Source organism: Rosa rugosa, chromosome 5 (assembly GCF_958449725.1).
Source record: "Rosa rugosa chromosome 5, drRosRugo1.1, whole genome shotgun sequence".
NCBI classification, from domain to species: Eukaryota; Viridiplantae; Streptophyta; class Magnoliopsida; order Rosales; family Rosaceae; genus Rosa; species Rosa rugosa.
In genome coordinates, this window is record NC_084824.1 from 38,924,309 (window position 1) to 38,941,885 (window position 17,577).

The window sequence follows — 17,577 nt, forward strand, 5'->3', positions numbered from 1 at the left end:
GGACACCTAGTAAGGCTATAGAAAAGACTGCTTTTAAGCTTTGGTGTGGCAAGAAACCTAGTCTTCATCACTGCCATGTTTGGGGATGTCATGCAGAAGCTAGGATTTATAATCCAAGCTTGAATAAACTTGATCCCAAAACTGTTAGTTACTATTTTATAGGTTATCCAGATAAATCTAAAGGTTATAAATTATATTCTGCTCATCATTCACCTAGAATTTTTGAAACACATCAAGTAAAGTTTCTAAGTGAAAAAGTTCACATTACAAATTTTGAGGATTTAACCTCAGATTTTGAGGAAATTGTGTCAGATGAGAATATAAGTGTAGCATTGCCTTTAGAACAAGATGCAACTGATCAAGTAACTACTCAAGTACCTGATCAGGTAATTGATCAAGTACCAGATCAAGTAACTGATCAAGTACCTGATCAAGTAGCTGTACCTGGTCAAGTAACTGATCAAGTAGCTGTAACTGGTCAAGTAACTGATCAAGTAACTGATGAAGAACCTCAAAATCCTCAAGTAGCTCAACCTAATCCTGAAAATCCTCAGCCTAGAAGATCATAGAGAGCAAGAAAACCAACTTATGGGGGGGGGGGGGGGGGAAGAGAGTGACTATATTGTATATCTGCAAGAAGCAGAAATTGAAATTGACTGTGCAGAGGACAATGATCCAACTACATTTAACCAGGCCATTGAAAGTAGTGAATCTCATCAATGGCAGCTAGCAATGGAAGCAGAAATTGATTCCATGAGCAAATATGCAGTTTGGGAATTAGTAGAACCTAACCCCAAACAGAAGCCTATAGGTTGTAAATGGGTTTTCAAAACAAAAAGAGATGCAAATGGCAATGTAGAGAGACACAAAGCAAGGTTAGTTGCCAAAGGTTTCACACAGAAGAAGGGCATTGACTTTACTGAGACCTTTTCTCCAGTTTCTACAAAAGACTCGTTTAGGATAATCATGGCTTTAGTGGCTCATTTTGATATGGAGCTGCACCAGATGGATGTTAAAACAGCTTTTTTGAATGGTGAACTAGATGAAGTGATTTATATGAGGCAGCCAGAAGGATTTGTACAAGCTAGAAATGAAAATTTAGTGTGTAAGTTAAGAAAATCAATTTATGGCCTAAAACAAGCTTCTAGACAGTGGTACAAGAAATTTGATTATGTGATTTCTACTTTTGGATTTACAGAAAATTTGGTGGATGAGTGTGTTTATTTGAAGACAGTTGGGAACAATTTTATTTTTCTGGTACTCTATGTGGATGATATACTTTTGGCTAGCAGTAACATTAAACTGCTTAAAGACAATAAGAATTTTCTGTCAAAGAATTTTGACATGAAAGACTTAGGAGAAGCATCCTATGTACTAGGTATTGAGATTAAAAGAGATAGGGCACAGAGACTGCTTGGTTTGTCTCAACGGAATTATGTTACCAAAATTTTAAAGAGATTTGGTATGGAAAAGTGTGCAGCTGGAGAAGTTCCCATGTCCAAAGAAGATAAACTGACCAAGAAGCAAAGTCTCAAAAGTGATATTGAAAAAGAGAATATGGAGTCAAAGCCTTATGCCAGACTTGTAGGAAGTCTCATGTATGCACAAGTCTGCACTAGGCCAGACTTGTCTTTTGCAGTAGGGATTTTATCAAGATTTCAATCCAATCCAGGCCACAAGCATTGGGTAGTTAGGAAGAAAGTGTTGAGATACCTGCAGAGAACTAAAAGTCACATGCTAGTGTATAGGCAAGTGGAGGATCTAAAACTTGTTGGATTTTCAGATTCTGATTTTGCAGGGAATTATCCAGACTCCAAGAAGTCAACTTGTGGATATGTATTCATGCTTGTAGGAGGTGCTATTGCTTGGAAAACCATGAAACAAACACTTGTTTCAACTTCCACCATGCAAGCTGAATTTATTGCAGTATATGAGACTGTGTGTGAAGGACTTTAGATCAGAAATTTTTTGATGCAGACTAAAGTGTTGAGTCACATTGTGGCTGGTACACTGTGATTTATTGTGATAATGAAGCAGCTGTTTTCTTTAGCAAGAATAGTAAAAGATCAAATAATTCCAAGCATATTGATTTAAAGTATTACAGTGTTAGAGAAAGGGTAAAACATGGTGAAATAGTTGTTTTGAGCATTGACACGAATTCACAGCTAGCAGACCCTTTCACCAAGGCCTTGTCAGTAGCAGCATTCCAGAAGCATACAGCAAGCATTGGAGTTTTAGCTAATCTAGATGCTTAGGTTCAGTAGAGAGTTAGTCCAGTTGGAGCAATTTAAATTTCTAAGGTTTATGAGTTCTTGTATTTCCTTGAGTTGTGGATTTTCAGTTTATCTGTCACAACTTGGTTGTAAAGACAGTTTATTATTATCAATAAAATTTCTTGAGGTATTTTCAGATTTTGGTTATTGCTGCAGCTTTTGTTGAATGTTCTGAAAATTATTGATTTTGTGTTTAAAGTTATACTTGCTATCAGATGGCTTAAATGATGTATAGCATGATGTCAAGGTTCAAGCAATAATTTTAAGCCATCAGTGTTCAGTAAATTTGCTTGAGTTTCTGGTTTTAGAAACATAAAGTAGGACCTAATATATGTTTACTTGTTGATACACATTAACATATATTGTATCACTTCTGGTTGGACATATGTGGATTGCAGAAGCTTGTATTAGTGGTTTTGAAACTCTGCACTTTTGTTAAAATGTATAATGTTTCTTGCTCTGCATAAGTAACTAAGATCTGACCATGTTGGAATGGATTTTCGATTTGAGTTTGTCATCTCGCGCGCACTTCAGTAAGTTAAGTAGGTTTTGATGTTCTCTGGTGCAAATCATCGAGCATGATATGTGTGAGTCCAAGGGGGAGATTGTTAGATCAAATATGGACTTAACACATATCATCATAAAGTAATTGATGATTAGCTAAATGTCAAACCTAGTTTAACATGGATACAAACTGTAAGTCAATACTAGTAACTTAATGAAGCAGTGTATCAATTCATTAAGGATAGTAATCCATTACTTTGTCTACAAGAAAGGCTACAAGATTGTGATACATTAGGATTCTAATTAGGAGACTTGTCCCTTAAGAATTACCTTAATGGAAGGAATCTAAGGGCTAACTATCCTATATAAATAGATGAACTTGGTCCCTGTTACCACCACGTTTTGCATATTGTTCTGTCCATTGAGAAGCAAGTTGGTAAGTAACAGAAGGTCATCTTCAAATGATCCTGTTTGCAGCTGTAGAAGATGGAATCCATGCCTGTGATTGCAGAAGGTAAGTTTTTGGTCTTGTTGTGATTGTTGTCAAGTTTTGTGCATATGTTGTGAGCATGAATAAATGGTTTTACACTTCGAGCTTTCCTTGGTCGTTACTTGGCTTCTCAAGGAAGTTGGAGCTCCTCTTTTGGAGAAAATCTCATGTGAGTCAAGTTTCTCACTGACCCTTCGTCTTAGGATTGAGCTGATTTTAATTGGATATGTGGTATAATTGTTTAATTCTTGAAGATCGACGATAATCAATTTTGGATTGTTGGGTTGTTTGTATTGAGCTCCGAGCTCTATGAACTGGGTTTGATTTGTTTCTATCAATTATGATATGCTTGTTGCAATTTCAATCCCTTTCTTTGCTTTTAATAAATTAATGTAGTGGAAACCTATTGAATCGGTTAACAGGTTACCCACTTAAATGTTGACATGTATTTTTAAAAAAAATAGAATTTACTATATTAACAACACATTCTTTCTTGATATGTAATATTGTTCAGAAACAAGTAATAAATAATATCAAAATAATAAATTACACCTAGTAGAACTAAAATTACGACTCATGACCACACTTATTGTGGTTATTGTAATTGAGTGGTCAAAGATGTAAATATCATAGTTAGACAACTTTTATCAAATGGATAACATTGGTTATCAAATGGAGAAGCTCCTTACAATACTGAGTACTTACATATATTTTTCTCTAATATTAATTTTATCATGTTCACAACACAAATGTTGTCTGAATTGTAAAATGATTGATAATCTTGTAAATGATATAGTTTTTGAAGTAATTACTACAAATAGAACAAAATTTACCACTTTTACATCAATTGTTGTGGGTTGTGGTAAAATGTGTAGTCATCGTAGTAATCATTTCATTAATGATACAAACATAAAGATTTACCACTCTGACAATAAATTTGTTGTTACACTTATTAAATTATCCATAAACTAGTAAATAGGTTGTAGGTGGAGTAATTACTACAATTATAACAAAAATTATCCTTTTTACATCAATTGTTGTAGTTTGTAGTAAATTGCGTCAACTGAAAGTAATTACAACTTGGACGATGAAAATTACACAATATATTACTTAAATTACGCAAGGAAGAACTTCATTACACCAATGAGAACATACGTGCTTTTAGTCAAAATGTAATGGTTTACCTATATGATAACACATTGTGGTAACATTTGTAAATTAGTTCAAAAAACAGTAATAACAAGTTGTACGTTAAGTAGTTACTACATATAAAACAAAGATTAACTATTTTTACATTAATTGTTGTGGTTGTCGTAAAATGAATGTAAAAAGACTTATATTTGGTTAAGGAAACTACTAATGCTATAATTAATTAGTAATAAAAACTATTTAATTAATACTAATTCCGTGAGCCTAGATTAAAAGTTTTTTGTTTTTAATAAGGAAAAAACGTAATTTTCAATAGTGTAATTATTAATTGATAATCAAACATTAATTGGTTAATGATGAAATTAATTAGTAATAAATACTATTTAACTAATGGAAAAAATTCAGTTTACCCCCCTGAATTTTGGGTCTAAAATCAGACTGGTCCTTAAACTTGTTTTTCAAATTAGACTGGTCCTTGTACTCTCAAACAACATCACCCGAGTCCAAATTTTAAATCCGAGTCCAAAAATGACGTCACTTGATGAGTTTGAGCTGTCATGAAGGCCCACACTTTAGCTTTTAAACCTTGAAGGAGGGCAGAATGGACATTTCCTATTTACTATAATTTTTTTTTTCTCTATATTCTCTCTCTCTCTCTCTCTCTCTCTCTCTCATCTTCTCTATATCGGCGACCACCGAGGAGGCTGATGGGGCGGCGGTGGAGACTAGAGAATTGGAATTGAGGACGACTGAGGCTGGATCGCCAATGCGCCGTTAGAGGGCGAATCGACGGCGTTGGGCTCGTCCTTCCTCATTCTGACGTGGACTAGGTCAGAAACGAAGTCGTCGTCCGAGAACGTCGAGAGGCAGCCATACTCGTCTAGTTTCAGCCATGCCCGCGCTGTTATCGCTCCTGCTGCCGTCCAATCACCGACAGGGCTATGGCCTAACATTTACAGGTGGGTCCCACCCCCCAAAACTGTTCCGATTTCTCCTCTCTCTCTCTCTCTCTCTCAGTGTTTGAAATCAAAGCCCCCACTCCGCCTTTGAGAATCGATCACAAATTCAAGAAGGTGAGCTTGAATTTGAGGGAGGCGGATACGGTGGTGATCAGTGGTGGTCATCGTCTCTCACAGAGCTGTAAAAGCTTTCGGTGTTTGATTCTTCCTCCACAATGGACGATTGGATGAACTATGACCTCAGGCTTGACGGTGACATTGAGATGAAGAAGATGGTGCCAGTGGGCCGGTTGGAGGTGGTCGGAGGACGAAGTTCCGATCGGATCTTTATTCTGGGTCGACAACGCCTCTTTCGCAGTCTGCCATATAGAAAAGATGAGAGAGAGAGAGAGAGAGAGAGAGAGAGAGAGAGAGAGAGAGAGTGTGTGGCGACCCGAATGGGTATACCACAGCGCTGTAATATTAAGCCAATAGGAACTCGATACGTCGTAGACGTACCGAAGACCTACCAACTTAATACTACAAGGCCTGTTGAAAATGCAATTTTTGGAAAATGGGAGACCAAGAAAAACTTTTAAGAAAGGACTTTAAATCAACAACCCAACATTTAAATTAACAAGTCGGGAAATGCAACAAAATAAAGTGGGCAAGTGCACTGTGGCGCCATAGGGCTTACATCATAACCGAAATGAAAGGAGTTCAACAATAACAATAAAACAACGGGGTGAGGCGCGCTCCCAGGTAGGCGGACCTCACAGAGTTCAACATTGAAAGAAAAGCTAGTAAATCGATAGAGTACCAAATGGGAAGAACTTCAAGCAACAGGAACAGCAACACACGGACTCGGCCAACGACCCACTTCTAATCCAAATCGTCCGGAATGACCTCGTTGTAACCTGAAATGTAGGGGTGAGCATTTCGTCCTCGCTAGCCCAATAGGGGCCGACCCAACCTTAGTTAGGTTTGAAAACTAATAGATAAAACATAGCTACTAGAATATAGGTTGCGCGCATTTGTAAAATCGAGTAAAACAAATGCAAACAAAAACAATCATAGTTGTTTTGTTTCAAGAAATCATATGCAACATGCTTTACACAATTTGGAGCTCCGAGATACTTACCTGCCGGCTAAAGTAAAATAAATCAGTGACCGACCAACTACTCTGTAGTCCTTGTGACTACAAGTAGCGAAAGTGTTCATTTCCTGGCTCTGAGTCTCCTATGACTGATTCACTGTCTGTACTCACCTTTCCCCGACAAATATAGGAACACAGCCCCCTCCGGAGGTTCACGGTTATCGACACCGTGGGATCCCTAGGAATCAACGCGTCTAGGTCCCATTCACTTTCAGGTCACAAACATACAAAGGGTACAGTATCTCAACATGCAAGTCTAGCCTCGGTTTTCGCAATCAACAATTATCAGTTCTGAAAACATATGTATCACGAGGCATCGACTATTGAACAACCAAAGACATACTTGTAGGAAACATAATATTATACTAGAGCATTCCACATATATCGAAAAGCCTCTAACAAGGAAGGGACAGCTCACCCTACCTGGAAAATGCTGGCGTACTCCACACTCAGATGTTTTCCGCTTAAGCTTCCTTAACGATCGTGTTTCCTAAACCATTACTTAGTTTGTAAGTAATTATCCAGGTAAACATCATGATCAACTTTAAGTAATCGCGCATACTAAATCCTTTTTATTATAATGAGGCCATTAATTATTTCTTTCAACCTTTACCAATTTGGGAAACTAACTTCTTTCTTAAAAAGGAAAAACGTCCTTATCGCTCCGCTAAACTATCGTCAATCCGAGCGACCAAAATCGAGTCGATCCTCACGTTTTACGAGGTCGGTCAACCCTGGTCAACTCTCAGAGTTGACTTTTGACCTTTGACTTCTGACTTTTGACCAATATTCTTTTATTTACCATTATTTCTTATTTATTAAAAATAAATAAGTAAATAATAATAAATAAAGTTTTACTTTTACTTTTACCCATTTACTTCTCCTTTTTCACCTTTTCACTTTTACCATGACTTTTACCTCCACACTTTCACTTTTACTTTTTACCGAATTTACCTTTACTTTCACCTTCTTCACTTTTTACCACTTTACCACAGTAAAACCTCATTTAATCCAACTTTTACCATTTTCTTTATTTTCCTTTTCTTCCAAAAACAAATCCATTTCTTTTCTTCTTCCTTTTCTTTTTCTTTTGGCCAAAATACATAACAACAATCACCAAAACTTCAACAACAAAATTCCAACACTTTGAAAATTATGCTAATACAATCCTACTAATTAAACCATCCTCAAATCTCTATTTTTCACAATTTTCCAACAACAACAATAGCTCAACATAATCAAAATCAACCAAATAAATTCCAAAAATTCTAGGGTTTGTCCAAAACCCATTCCTTACCCTTTCTTCTTCAAAAATCACGGCCAAATCCTCCTCCTTGGCCTTCTTCACCTACAAATCCGTCCAACATCAACATCTCAACCAAAAAACTCGAAAACAAGGTTGCATGGATAGATCCTTACCAAAAATCCTTGCCAAACCCATAGCCTAGCTTCATGGTTTAAGGAGAAATCGGGTTCATGCAAACAAAATCACAAATCAAAATCAAAAACTCGGATTTAGGAAGAAATAGGTATAGATCGAAGGATTAGAGGCTAGATTAGGATGGAAAATACCTTGATTTGAGCTTGGAAAGAAGAAATCACAAAAGCCCCAATTTTAGCTTCGGGTTCTAGGGTTTTTGGAGGGTTAAATGGCTAAATTTCATGGTTTTGGTTGGAGAAATGGAAAGAGGGGATGAAGAGAAGAAAATCTGGAAATTTTGGTTGAAATCCGGGTTCCGGCGACGGCGGTCCGGCGACGTCCGGCGGCTTCCAGAGAGAGAAGGGGACGGATGAGAGAGAGGGAGAGTTGAAGAGAGAGAGTGAGAAGTGAGAAAATGAGGAAGAGGCTAGGGTTTTGAGAGAATGAGATGCTTAAATACCTCTCCCATTTAATGAATGCGAAAAGTCGAATCTGCCCCTCCTTTTGGGCCAATGGGCTTGGGCTGCTCCTATTTTCTTTTTCCTTTTAATTTTCCTTAAGCCCACTCCGAAAATTACCTCTTCAAACATCCTTATTTCCCCGACACTTCACCGAATCCTTTCGGGAAAATTTTCCGGGCTTGTCCTAAGCCTCGACACTTTAAAAATACTTTTCTAGACCCAAATTGGATTTTCTCTAAATTTTTAATCCTTTAAAAATGGCCTCAAAATCTTAACCTAAGCGCGAATACTTGTGTACCATACGAATACGTAGTTTCATACGTTATACGACAAATTAAAATAAATAAGAAAAAGTACGGGGGTCTACACTCTACCCCCCTTAAAGAAATTTCGTCCTCGAAATTTGTACCTGATTAGCTGAAAAGGTGGGGGTGCTTCTCACGCATCTCTGCCTCAAGTTCCCAAGTAACCTCCTCCTTTCCTTGGTGCGTCCATTGAACTTTCACCAACGGAACCTCGCGGTTCCTTAGCTGTCTAGTGCTCCGTGCTAAAATTCGTATAGGCTCTGTCTTGTAGGTAGCATCACTTTGCAGTGGCAAGTCTCTCCAAGTTATGACTTGCTGGGTCTCTGGCGGACTTTTCTTAAGTTGAGACACGTGGAACACGTTGTGGATATGCTCTAGTTCTTGTGGCAAATCAACCCGATAAGCCATGTTGCCAATTCTTTGGACTATCAAAAATGGTCCAATGTATCGGGGTGCCAACTTTCCTTTGACCCCGAACCGACTGATTCCTTTTCGAGGTTTCACCTTGATATAAACAAGGTCTCCTACCCCAAACTCTAGGGGTCTCCTACGCATGTCTGCATATGATTTCTGCCTGCTCTGGGCTACTCTCAGTTTCTCTTTAATCACTTGAATCTTTTCAGTGGTTTCCTGAACTAAGTCAGGTCCCAGTAATGCCCGTTCTTGAGCATCAGCCCAACACGTAGGTGATCTGCATGGCCGTCCGTAAAGTGCTTCGAATGGTGCCATGCCTATACTACGGTGATAACTGTTGTTGTACGTAAACTCCGCGAGTGGCAAACAGTCATACCACTTCTCTCCGAAGTCCAAAACGCAAGCTCGTAGCATGTCCTCCAAAGTCTTGATGGTGCGTTCAGATTGTCCGTCGGTCTGAGGGTGGTATGCCGAACTCAAAATTATTTGTGTTCCAAGCTCTTCTTGAAGCTTCTTCCACAACCTCAATGTGAACCTAGGATCTCTGTCAGAGACGATAGTCTTCGGCACTCCATGTAACTTGATGATGGTGTCGACGTACAGTCCCGCAAAATACTCTACAGGTGAGTCCATCTTCACTGGTATGAAGTGGGCGGACTTGGTTAGTCGGTCGACTACTACCCACACTCCATCGTGTCCTCGTGACGAGTGTGGTAATCCGGTGACGAAGTCCATGGTGATGTCTTCCCACTTCCACACTGGTATACGTAGCGGTTGAAGTAGTCCAGCTGGTAGTTGGTGTTATGCTTTTACTTGCTGACATATTGCACATCGGGCGACGTAGTCGGCCACATCCTTCTTCATCCCTCTCCACCAAAATTGGCGTTTCATGTCTTGGTACATCTTTCCTGCTCCCGGGTGCATAGTGAAGCAAGTATGATGTGCTTCTTCAAGCACCATCTTCCTAATATGGTCGTTTTCAGGGACAACCATCCTACCCTTAAATACAACTATCTTGGCCCACCGTCCACTCGTTGGTGACTTCTCCGGCGTAGATCTGTGCTCGGAGCATATGCGTATCCGGGTCGTTCCACTGACTTTCTTCCACGAGTTATAGTAACTGTGGCCTCAGAGTTAAACTCGCAAGGTACCCGTGAGGGTTTCCCTCTTGTGGATACAAGCCAAACTCCTCCAGAGTTTTCAACGTCTCGTTTCGTGACAAGAAGATGCAGGATAACGAACTTCTCGCCTTTCTGCTCAAGGCATCAGCGACGACATTCGCTTTTCCAGGATGGTAAAGCAAATTGAACTCGTAGTCCTTCAGATACTCCATCCATCTTCTCTGGCCTAGGTTCAAATCACGCTGAGTGTAGATGTACTTCAGACTCTTGTGATCCGTGTAGACTTCAAATTGCATGCCATAGAGGTAACACCTCCAGATCTTCAATGCGAAGACGATAGCAGCCAATTCTAAGTCGTGAGTCAGGTAGTTCCTCTCGTGCGGCTTTAATTGTCTCGAGCCATAGGCCACGACTTGGCCATTTTGCATGAGCACACAACCTAGTCCGTTCCCCGAGGCGTCGGTGTACACTTGGTACGGGTCAACATTGTTCGGAAGAACTAGTACAGGTGCGGTCGTCAACCTCATCTTAAGTTCCACAAAAGCGTTCTCACACTTGTCGTCCCATTCGAACTTTATGCCTTTCCTTGTCAGCTTGGTCAACGGTAGAGCGATCTTGGAGAAATCTTGGATAAAACGGCGGTAATAACCAGCCAGTCCAAGAAAATTGCGGATTTCGGTCACGTTCTGTGGTTGTTCCCAATTAAGTACAGCTTCGACTTTTGATGGGTCCACTGAAAGTCCAGCTGCAGAGATGACATGTCCAAGGAACTTTACTTCTGTGAGCCAGAAGTCACACTTGGATTTCTTAGCGTAGAGTTGGTGATCCAATAGTGTCTTCAGAACTATGCGAAGATGGTAAGCGTGCTCCTCCTGCGTCTTGGAGTAGATGAGGATGTCGTCGATAAAGAAAATCACAAACTGATCCAAGTAAGGTCGAAACACTCGGTTCATTAGGTCCATGAATGCGGCTGGGGCGTTGGTTAACCCAAAAGGCATGACAACAAACTCGAAGTGCCCGTAGCGCGTTCGGAAAGCTGTCTTCGGAATGTCCTCCTCACCTACTCGCAATTGGTGATACCCTGATCGAAGGTCGATCTTGGAGAAGAACATAGCTCCCGCGAGTTGGTCAAACAACTCGTCGATCCTTGGTAGTGGATACTTGTTCTTGATCGTTACTTGGTTCAGTCGTCGATAATCTACGCACAAACGTAGCATTCCGTCAGGCTTCTTAGCAAACAATACCGAAGCTCCCCAAGGTGATGAACTCTTTCGGATGAATCCCTTGCTTTCTAGATCCTCTAGTTGTGACTTCAGTTTGCTCATCTCGGCTGGTGCCATCCGATACGGCGATATCGAGATCGGTTCGGTACCGGGAACTAGGTCAATGCGGAATTCCACTTCACGATGCGGGGGTAATCCTGGTAGCTCCTCCGGAAATACGTCGGGGGACTCGTCTACAATCGGCACGTAGCTGTTGGACTCCAAGTTTGCCTTTTCCCCTGCAGCGATGATGCTGTAACAAGCAAGCGTTCTCCTCCCTCGAAAACAAGCCTTCAGTAGTGAACTTGGAGGTAAGAGGGGTTCTGCCATTTTTATTTCGAAGGTCTGCTTGCTTGGTGGTGTGATTCGTACGGCGCGTCGATCGCAATCGATGAGTGCTTTGTACTTGCTCAACCAGTCCATCCTGAGAATTAGATCAAAGTCATACAACTCGATTGGATAGAGATCGGCTTGGAGCTTCCTACCGCCAATAACAACTTGGCACTTCCTATAGGCTTTGTCTACCCCAGTGCCCACACCAAGCGGTGTGCTAAAGTCGAAAACTCCGTCTAGCGGTGTTGGTTCTAATCCTAGTGACTCCGCTAACCATGAAGTGATGAATGAATGGGATGCACCAGTGTCAAGCAATACTCTAGCTTCAAAGTTAGAGATGAGTATCGTACCAGCTAGTGCGGTTCCAGAGCCAGAAGCCTCAGTAGTCTCTCCACCGGTGATTGCATATAGTTGTCCATGTCCTCCTTGATTGCGTCCTCCACGGTTTCTTCCTCGGCTTGCCTGGTTGGCAGGTCGTGGTGCAGTGATCTGCTGGTCATACCTCACTGCTAGTGGCTGAGGGTGTTGGTACTGCTGCTGAGTAGGGTTCGGCGGTCGATAGTGACTGAGCTGGCCTCGGATTCTTGAATCCTGAGCCAGAAGACGCTCCTTGTGAGTTGTTAACCAACGGGCAGCGAACCTTGGTGTGTCCTGGTTGGCCACAAGCGAAACAAGTGTAGGGTGCAGGGCCCCGTCTTCCTGAAGATCCACTGCTACTGCTGGAACTGGTATATCCTTGGGGGTTTCCTCCTCGGAGCTTCCTCCGGTGCACCCAGCGATTCTTCCGTGGGTGAGAACTTCCCTGACCATCCCCACGTCTTGGGTATGCAGCTTCATTAGCCTCGATGGCGTAGACGGCGGCTACTGTCTCACTGTAGCTCAAGGCAGTGTCCGAGCGCAACTCACGTCGAATCGAGTCTCGGAGTCCCGCCATGAATCTCTGTTTCTTCATCTGATCGTCGTTGGCGATTGCTGGCACGTACTTAAGTAGTCTTGTGAAGGCCACAACATACTCGTGAGCGGTCTTGTTTCCTTGGGTCAGAGCAAAGAACTCACTGATCTTCTGTGCCTTCAGGACTGGTGGAAAGAAACGCTCCAGGAAGAGTTGCTCAAACTCTGCCCAAGTTAGGTCAGCGACAGTCCGTAGGTTACGGACGGTATCCCACCAGTTGTCAGCCTCCCCGACAAGCTGGTGTACAGCTAGGGACACACGATACTGCTCCGGTGTCCGTATGATCTCTAAGATCTTATGAATTTACTTCAACCAGTTCTCGGCCTCGCAGGCTTCACCGATTCCGTTGAACTGGGGTGGTTTAAGCTTGGTGAACTGCTCCAAGCATTGCATCACCCTATATCTTTCAAGTTCCTCTGGGGTCTGTTCCGGGGCATTGCCTAGGGCTTCGAATGCCCTTAGCACGGCTGCCATTCTAGGATCGGGTCGTGGCGGCATCTTAACAGGAGTCAAACTGAGACAGAACAAAAGACAATATGATTCACAAAGCTCACAACATGAGATCAATCATAAACTCTTCAACGTCCAGTTGAAGTCTACAAATCAAAGACCTTTTCCATTTTCATGTGCCAAATGCACGATGTGGAATCTCCCGAATGAAGATCTCACCATATCATTTTGCAATAACCCATAACTACGATGATCGGATTATGCAACAAATGAATGACTCTTGGAAGGAAGAAAAGTAGATAGGGGTCCACACGAATGGATATGATAGCGCAAAGGAATCTAAATGAGAAGCGATGGTTTGGGATTAGGCGTCACAGGTGATTTGAAACTTCTTTCCTAAATCCTTTTCTTTCGAAATCGAAACAATTTGCAAGACAACGAACACTCAAAAGAGTTTTCCGCAAAGCTTTTTTTTTTTTTTTTTTTTTTTTGAAATAGAGAAACACTTTTACAAAACCAACAAAAACTTTCTCGAAAACGTTTTTGGGTTGTTGGGTTTTTAGAAAAAACGCTTTTACTAAAACAACTTTTTTCGAAACCGGCTTTGATACCACTCAACTGTGGCGACCCGAATGGGTATACCACAGCGCCGTAATATTAAGCCAATAGGAGCTCGATACGTCGTAGACGTACCGAAGACCTACCAACTTAATACTACAAGGCCTGTTGAAAATGCAATTTTTGGAAAATGGGAGACCAAGAAAAACTTTTAAGAAATGACTTTAAATCAACAACCCAACATTTAAATTAACAAGTCGGGAAATGCAACAAAATAAAGTGGGCAAGTGCACTGTGGCGCCTTAGGGTTTACATCATAACCGAAATGAAAGGAGTTCAACAATAACAATAAAACAACGGGGTAAGGCGCGCTCCCAGGTAGGCGGACCTCACAGAGTTCAACATTGAAAGAAAAGCTAGTAAATCGATAGAGTACCAAATGGGAAGAACTTCAAGCAACAGGAACAGCAACACACGGACTCGGCCAACGACCCACTTCTAATCCAAATCGTCCGGAATGACCTCGTTGTAACCTGAAATGTAGGGGTGAGCATTTCGTCCTCGCTAGCCCAATAGGGGCCGACCCAACCTTAGTTAGGTTTGAAAACTAATAGATAAAACATAGCTACTAGAATATAGGTTGCGCGCATTTGTAAAATCGAGTAAAACAAATGCAAACAAAAACAATCATAGTTGTTTTGTTTCAAGAAATCATATGCAACATGCTTCACACAATTTGGAGCTCCGAGATACTTACCTGCCGGCTAAAGTAAAATAAATCAGTGACCGACCTGGTTCGTCCTGAGTACGAGAACCAGCCAACTACTCTGTAGTCCTTGTGACTACAAGTAGCGAAAGTGTTCATTTCCTGGCTCTGAGTCTCCTATGACTGATTCACTGTCTGTACTCACATTTCCCCGACAAATATAGGAGCACAACCCCCTCCGGAGGTTCACGGTTATCGACACCGTGGGATCCCTAGGAATCAACGCGTCTAGGTCCCATTCACTTTCAGGTCACAAACATACAAAGGGTACAGTATCTCAACATGCAAGTCTAGCCTCGGTTTTTGCAATCAACAATTATCAGTTCTGAAAACACATGTATCACGAGGCATCGATAGGGATGGCAATAATCCCCATCGGGTAGGGTACCCATCGGGTATTCGACCCTAATGGGGAGAAATTCGGGGGAAAACGGGTAATGGGGATGGGGATCCCCAGTATTCGAATTCTGAAATCGGGTACGGGGCGGGGATGGTATTTTGATCCCCATCCCCATACCTACCCAATAAGAATGATCTAATATATATATATATAAATAAATATCTATGTAAACTTCATCTTTTTGTCAATATTTAAATTCTGTCAATATATTTTTGATAGTATTCAATTCACCTTGTTAGAGTGAATGAGAAGTTGTTAGGTTACACTAAGCAGTTGATTGTGAAATTTTTTTGTCGAATGCTTACTGTTTTTGTTCTTTTTTAAGTGAGACTTGTATTTGTTTTTGTTTGATTGAAATAAAGAATTTATTTTATGTTGATGTTTGATATTAACTTCATACTTTACAATCAACAATTATTTGTATGAATTTTTATATAATAAATTAGTAATATTGTTAACGGGGATTGGGGCGGGTACGGGGACCTAATCCCCAATGGGGACGGGGACGGGGAATCCCCAGTTTCTTATTACGGGGATTGGGGCGGGTAAGGGGATGGGGAATGAAGTCGGTCGGGTATGGGGATGGTAATTTAATCCCCTTACCCTACCCTCCCCATTGCCATCCCTAGGCATCGACTAATGAACAACCAAAGACATACTTGCAGGCAACATAATGTTATACTAGAGCATTCCACATATATCGAAAAGCCTCTAACAAGGAAGGGACAGCTCACCCTACCTGGAAAATGCTGGCGTACTCCACACTCGGATGCTTTCCGCTTAAGCTTCCTTAACAATCGTGTTTCCTAAACCATTACTTAGTTTGTAAGTAATTATCCAGGTAAACATCATGATCAACTTTAAGTAATCGCGCATACTAAATCCTTTTTATTACAATGAGGCCATTAATTATTTCTTTCAACCTTTACCAATTTGGGAAACTAACTTCTTTCTTAAAAAGGAAAAACGTCTTTATCGCTCCGCTAAACTATCGTCAATCCGAGTGACCAAAATCGAGTCGATCCTCACGTTTTACGAGGTCGGTCAACCCTGGCGACGGCGGTGCGGCGGCTGTGCGGCGACGTCCGGCGGCTTCCGGAGAGAGAAGGGGACGGATGAGAGAGAGGGAGAGCTGAAGAGAGAGAGTGAGAAGTGAGAAAATGAGGAAGAGGCTAGGGTTTTGAGAGAATGAGATGCTTAAATACCTCTCTCATTTAATGAATGCGAAAAGTCGAATCTGCCCCTTCTTTTGGGCCAATGGGCTTGGGCTGCTCCTATTTTCTTTTTCCTTTTAATTTTCCTTAAGCCCACTCTGAAAATTACCTCTTCAAACATCCTTATTTCCCCAACACTTCACCGAATCCTTTCGGGAAAATTTTCCGGGCTTGTCCTAAGCCTCGACACTTTAAAAATACTTTTCTAGACCTAAATTGGATTTTCTCTAAATTTTTAATCCTTTAAAAATGGCCTCAAAATCTTAACCTAAGCGCGAATACTTGTGTACCATACGAATACGTAGTTTCATACATTATACGACAAATTAAAATAAATAAGAAAAAGTACGGAGGTCTACAGAGAGAGAGAATATAGAGAGAAAAAAATTAAAAATTATATTAAATAGGAAATGTCCATTCTTCCCTCCTTCAGGGTTTAAAAAGCTGAAGTGTGGGCCCCCATGTCGGCTCCAACTCAGCAAGGGACGTCATTTTTGGACCCGGATTCAAAATTTGAACTCGGATGATGTGTTTGAGAGTATAAGGACTAGTCTGATTAAAAAAAACGTTTAAGGACCAGTCTGATTTTAGGCCCAAAGTTTAGGGGGTAAAATAAATTTATTTCTTAACTAATAGTAATTGGCTAAGGACTAAACAAGTTACCAAATTTTAAATACTTTGGACCATTGGATATATTACTAATTCAATGGTCCAAAATATTTAACAAAATGGGTGTATGACAAACATCCGGGTACCTAAGAAAATTCCTTGAAGTCATATTCCCATGTATCCATAAGCTTGTGTTTCATCCGCACTTTTGATGACAGTAGGTTTCAGAGTCAAAAACCTCCCTTAATGTAAAATAGTACTGCTGACCGCAAAAGGAACATTGTCACATCTCGAATTTCAAATAAAGAAATTCGAATCCAAAACGCGATAACTTAACATGCACAAGAAAGAACACTCAGAAAATTTTTCATTTAAACTAAGCAACAAAACAAACTGAGCTCACAAATGTCAATACCGACTCGTTGTTTAGAGTCACGTATTACATTACAAAGAGTTTACAAATTAAACTGAACAACAACTCAATAAGTAAACACACTCACTACACAGCGGAAAGTAAAACCAAAAGTACACTTCTACGTCCAAGCTATGACAGCAACCAAAACCTAAACTTCAACGACTGTTACTCTAAGCTGCACAATAACCCCTACACCATGGATAGTGCACCGGGTTGAAACAACAAACCCAGTAAACTTTTGCAAGCTCGTGTGAGTAAACCTAAATAACCACAAATCAACACAATGATTAATTCCAACATCAATTTTTTTTTCTTTTTAAGGAAAACACAAGTCACCACCGTGACAAATCAAATCATTTGAAATCTCAACAATAAATCCAAGAAATC

General features: G+C 40.8%; 1 long non-coding RNA gene across 1 annotated transcript; it reads right to left on the reverse strand.

Moving 5' to 3' along the window:
- Window positions 1-6,004: 6,004 nt before the first annotated feature.
- On the reverse strand, window positions 6,005-8,357 carry LOC133712511 (uncharacterized). The gene is made up of 5 exons (XR_009847444.1): window positions 8,083-8,357; window positions 7,930-7,958; window positions 7,808-7,858; window positions 6,934-7,000; window positions 6,005-6,271 (listed from the first exon to the last, which is right to left on the reverse strand). It is a non-coding gene; the product is annotated as an uncharacterized LOC133712511 (long non-coding RNA).
- Window positions 8,358-17,577: the final 9,220 nt, after the last annotated feature.